We start from the raw sequence: 6,000 nt of genomic DNA, 5'->3' as shown, positions 1-6,000 counted from the left end.
GCACCCACACTGCCTGCACTAAAGTCCATGCATGGTGCCATTTTACCAACTTGTGAGTACAATTTTACACAGAACCAATAACATGTCAAACAAACTCAGAGACCTCAAATAAATGGATTCTTTATGAAATTACTTCCAGGAAATCATGTACATTTACTCAGAAAAACCCCCAAAGTGTCTGTGACTTGTACATTTTTTTTTTTTACCACAGCTAGCATTTTTTTAAATGTATTTAACGAGGCAAGTCAGTTAAGAACATATTCTTATTTTCAATGACCGCCTAGGAACAGTGGGTTAACTGCCTTGTTCAGGGGCAGAACGACAGATTGTTACCTTGTCAGCTCGGGGATTCAATCTTGCAACCTTTCAGTTACAAGTCCAATGCTCCAACCACTAGGCTACCTGACACCCCAAAGGGTAAAGCATAAAATGAACATACCCTCAATCATGTTCTTCACTTACTCAGTTTGACACAAAACATATAGCTGTAGTGATAAAGAGAAACGCACACAAAAGTCAAACTTTCTGAGGATTGTTAAACTCGCTTGGCCATAACTTGTTACCTCCCCCCACTACCACAGTACAACAGCACCATCTATTGGACTGATGGACTAACTACTGCTAATATATGTAGAAAAAAAGTACTATTTAAGTGGATTTTTGTGACTTTGTTTTTCAACCCATTACAAAAGAAAATTACTAAAGTAAAAGTGAAAGTCACCCAGTAAAATACTACTTCAGTAAAAGTATTTGGTTTAAAATATACTTAAGTATCAAAAGTAAAAGTAATAATTAAACATTCCTTATATAAAGCAAACCAGATAGTGCCGTTTTCTTGTTTTTGATTTTTTTTTACAGATAGCCAGATAGCCAACACTCAGACATCATTTACAAATGAAGCATGTGTTTAGTGAGTCCGCCAGATCAGAGGCAGTAGGCATGACCAGGGATGTTCTTTTGATAAGTGTGTGAATTAGACAATTCTCCTGTCCTGCGAAGCATTCAAAATGTAACGAGTACTTTTGGGTGTCAGGAAAAATGTATGGAGTAAAAAGTACATTATTTTTTTAGAAATGTAGTGAAGTAAAAGTTGTAGTACAGATAGCCCAAAAGTCAAGTGCAAATACCACCAAAAAACAACTTAAGTAGTACGCTAAAGTACTTTACACCACTGCACACACATTTTATAACACTCCAGTCACTCCGGTCACACACACTCTCTCTCAAATAGGCACACACACCTTATTGAAGAGTCCACTGCACCTCCTCTGCCCCTGTATTCTTTTCAACATTGAACATAACATGAGGTTTTTCCGTCCAACCCCTACTCAGACTCGGAAATGGTGGATGCAGACGACACAACAGTGTTTGCTGACGACACAACAGTGGTAGGCCTGATCACCAACAATGATGAGACAGCCTACAGGGAGGAGGTCAGAGACCTGGCCGTGTGGTGCCAGAATAACAACCTATCCCTCAACGTAAACCAAGACCAAGGAGATGATTGTGGACTACAGGAAAAGGAGCACCGAGCACATCCCCATTCTCATCGACAGGGCTGTAGTGGCTCAGTTGGTAGCTCAGTTGGTAGAGCATGGCGCTTGTAACGCCAGGGTAGTGGGTTCGATCCCCGGGACCACCCATACGTAGAATGTATGCACACATGACTGTAAGTCGCTTTGGATAAAAGCGTCTGCTAAATGGCATATATTATTATTTATATATTAGTGGAGCAGGATGAGAGCTTCAAGCTCCTTGGTGTCCACATCAACAACAAACTAGAATGGTCCAAACTCACCAAGACAGTCGTGAAGAGGGCACGACATAGCCTATACCCCCTCAGGAAAATAAAAAGATTTGGCATGGGTCCTGAGATCCTCAAAAGCTTCTATAGCTGCAACATCACTGCCTGGTACGGCAATTGCTCGGCCTCCGACCGCAAGGCACTTCAGAGGGTAGTGCGTACGGCCCAGTACATCACTGGGGCAAAGCTGCCTGCCATCCAGGACCTCTACACCAGGCGGTGTCAGAGGAAGGCCCTGAAAATTGTCAAAGACCCCAGCCACCCCAGTCATAGACTGTTCTCTCTACTATCGAATGGCAAGCGGTACCGGAGTGCCAAGTCTAGGACAAAAAGGCTTCTCAAGTGTACCTATGATGAAAATTACAGGCCTCTCTCATCTTTTTAAGTGGGAGAACGTGCACAATTGGTGGCTGACTAAATAGTTTTTTGCCCCACTGTATACACTGACTCGGAACAGGGTTCATCAGGAAGTGGATAGAGGATGATGTTCCCACTGTGACGATAAGAACTTATCCAAACCAAAAACCGTGGCTAGATGGCAGCATTCGCGCAAAGCTGAAAGAGCGAACCACAGCATTTAACCATGACAAGGTGACTGGGAACATGTACAAACAGACTAGCTGTGACCTCCGTAAGGCAATCAGAGGCAAAACGACAGTATAGGGACAAATGGAGTCACAACTCAACGGCTTAGACACGAGGCGTATGTGGCAGGGACTCCAGACAATCACGGATTACAAAGGGAAAACCAGACATTGCAGACACCGATGCCTAGCTCCCGGACGAGCTAAACACCTTTGCCTGTTTCGAAGAAAACAACATTGAGCTGCCTATGTGTGCCCCCGACGCTCATGAGGACTGTGTGGTTTCGTTCTCTGTGGTTTCGTTCTCAAGGTGAGTGGGTCATTTAAGCGTGTTAACCCCCACAAGGCTGCCGGTACAGACGGCATCACAAGCGGTGTCCTCCGAGCATGTGCAAACTAGCTGGCTGGATCGTTTACAGACATTCAATCTCTCCATATCCCAGTCTGTTGTCCCCACTTGCTTCAAGATGTCCACCATTGTTCCTGTGTCCCAGGAAAGTGAAGGTAACTGAACTAAATGACTATCGCTCCATAGTACTCACTTCTGTCATCATGAAGTGCTTTGAGAGGCTACTTACGGACCATATCACCTTCACCTTCTCCGACACCGTAGACCCACTACAATTTGCATATCGACCCTAAAGATCCACGGATGATGCAATCAACATTGCACCTGGACAAGAGAAATACCTATGCAAGAATCCTGTTCATCAACTACAGCTAGGCCTTCAACACCATAGTGCCCTCCAAGCTCATCACTAAGCTCAGGGCCCTGGGTCTGAACCCTTCCCTGTGCAACTGGGTCCAGGACTTCCTGACGGGTCGACCCCAAGTGGTGAAGGTAGGCAACAACACCTCTGCCACACTGATCCTCAACACAGGGGCCCCACAGGGTGCATGCTCAGCCCCCTCCTGTACTCCCTGTTCACCCATGATGGCGTGGTTACACACGTCTCCAGCTTAATCATCAAGTTTGCTGACAACACAACATTGGTACCAACAACGATGAGACAGCCTACAGGCAGTAAGTGAAAGTCATGGCGGAGTGGTGCCAGGAAAATAACATCTCCCTCAATGTCAACAAACCTAAGTAGCTTATCGTGGACTACAGGAGACAGCAGAGAGAGCACACCCTCATCCACATTTACAGACTGCATTGGAGAGGGTCAAACGCTTCAAGATCATCAAGGACCTCAGCCACCCGAGCCACGGCCTGTTTACCCCGCTACCATCTAGAATGCGGAGACAGTACAGGCACATCAATGCTGGGACCGAAAGACTGAGAAACAGCCTCTATCATCAGACCATCACCACTAGCCGGCCTCCGCCCAGTACCCTGCCCTTAACCTTAGTCACTGTTCTAGTCGTCTACCACCCGGTAGTCTACTCTGCACCTTAGACTGCTGTCCTATGTACATAGTGTCATTGAACACTGATCTCTTAAATAATGTTTACATACAGTTTTACCTACAAAATACATATGTACTGTATTCTAGTCATGGCTCATCCCATATAACTACTGCTGTACACACCTTTTCTATTCATATACTGTTGATAATGTCTTTACACGCCATTATATGTACAGAGCATTCTGAAAGTATTCAAACCCCTTCACTTTTTCCACATTTTGTTACATTACAGCCTTTTCCTAAAATGGATTAAATTGATTTTTCCCCTCATTAATCTACACACAATTTACATAAGTATTCAGACCCTTTACTCAGTACTTTGTTGAAGCATCTTTGGCAGCAATTACAGCCTTGAGTCTTCTTGGTAAGAAGCTACAAGCTTGGCACAACTGTATTTGGGGAGTTTCTCACATTCTTCTCTGCAGATCCTCTCAAGCTCTGTCAGGTTGGATGAAGATTATTGCTGCACAGCTATTTTCAGCTCAAGTCCGGGCTCTGGCTGGGCCACTCAAGGATATTCAGAGACTTGTTCCCGAAGCCACTCCTCTGGGATGCTGCCTAGAAGGCCAGCATCCCGGAGTCGCCTCTTCACTGTTGACGTTGAGACTGGTGTTTTGCGAGTACTATTTAATGAAGCTGCCGGTTGTGGACTTGTGAGGTGTCTGTGTCTCAAACTAGGCACTCTAATGTACTTGTCCTCTTGCTCAGTTGAGCACCGGGGCCTCCCACTCGTCTTTCTATTCTGGTTAGACCTAGTTTGTGTTGTTCTGTGAAGGGGGTAGTACACAGCGTTGTACGAGATCTTCAGTTTCTTGGCAATTTCTCACATTGAATAGCCTTCATTTCTCCGAACAAGAATAGACCGACGAGTTTCAGAAGAAAGTTATCGAACCCACAAATGCTGATGCTACTGTTCAAAAGTTTAGAAATGTCTTTCTTTTTGAAAGAAAAGCACATTTTTTGTCCATTAAAATAACATAATATATATAATTTTTTTACCCCCCTTTTTCTCCCCAATAGGTAGTAGTTACTGTCTTCTGAATATATACACTGAGTGTACAGGTCAGACTGACCAGGTAAATCCAGGTTAAAGCTATAATCCCTTGTTGATGTCACCTGTTAAATACACTCTAATCAATGTAGATGAAGGGGAAGAGACAGGTAAAAAAAATATTTTTAAGCCTGTAGGCAATTCAGACATGGATTGTGTATGTGTGCCATTCAGAGGGTGAATGTGCAAGACAAAATATTTAAGTACCTTTGAATGTGGTTTGGTAGTAGGTGCCAGGCGCACCAGTTTGAGTATGTCAAGAACTCCAGCGCTCCTGGGTTTTTCAGTCTCAACAGTTCCTGTGTGTATCAAGAATGGTCCACCACCCAAACGACATCCAGCCAACTTGACACAACTGTGGGAAGCATTGGAGTCAACATGGGCCAGCATCCCTGTGGAACAGCTTCGACCCTTGTAGAGTCCATCCCCTGACGGATTGAGTCTGTTCTGAGGGCAAAGGGGTGTGGAACGCAATATTTAGGAAGGTGTTCCCAATATTTTGTTCACTCAGTGGATTATGTGTGTATTGTGTTTATTTTTTTTATCATGCTAGGCAGTACTGCACTGTTGGAGCTAGAAACACAAGCATTTCGCTGCACCTGTGATAACATTTGCAAATCTGTGTACACACCAATAAACTCTAGGCCATAGTGTGCCGCTGAGCCTCTTTAGACTGGAATGTCCTTCCTTGGTCATCAGTCATATGAGCATATTGGTCCTATGATGGCAAGAGTGCAGTGTAATCAATCATTTGAATTTATGCAAGCAAGTCGATATCAGCACGTGTGGGGGTGGTGATATGGTGAAAGCCAAAAAAATAAGGCTATTGGTCTGTATGTATTGAAAATAAGAATTTGTTCTCAACTGACTTGCCTAGTTAAATAAAGGTAAAATTAAAATAAATTAAATTTAAACGTTCAGTTGGCTCAACCAGACAGAGGGATCTCTCCATCTCTCTCTCGCTATTTCTCGGTCTCTCCGTCTGTCTCTGTGTGTGTGTGTGTGTATTTGTTTGTTCGTGCGTGCATGCATGTGCGCGAGGGGGGAGAGAGAGCTTTCAGTTGCATGAATTTGAGCGCGTGCTCCGTTGCCGGGGAGAGGAAAGATGAGAGAGACGTGCTTTCCGTTTATTAAGTCACTATGCGATTCAGG

This window comes from Oncorhynchus keta, chromosome 12 (genome assembly GCF_023373465.1).
Source record: "Oncorhynchus keta strain PuntledgeMale-10-30-2019 chromosome 12, Oket_V2, whole genome shotgun sequence".
NCBI classification, from domain to species: domain Eukaryota; kingdom Metazoa; phylum Chordata; class Actinopteri; order Salmoniformes; family Salmonidae; genus Oncorhynchus; species Oncorhynchus keta.
The sequence above is the reverse complement of the archived record's forward strand: the minus strand, read 5'-3'. Positions refer to the sequence as shown.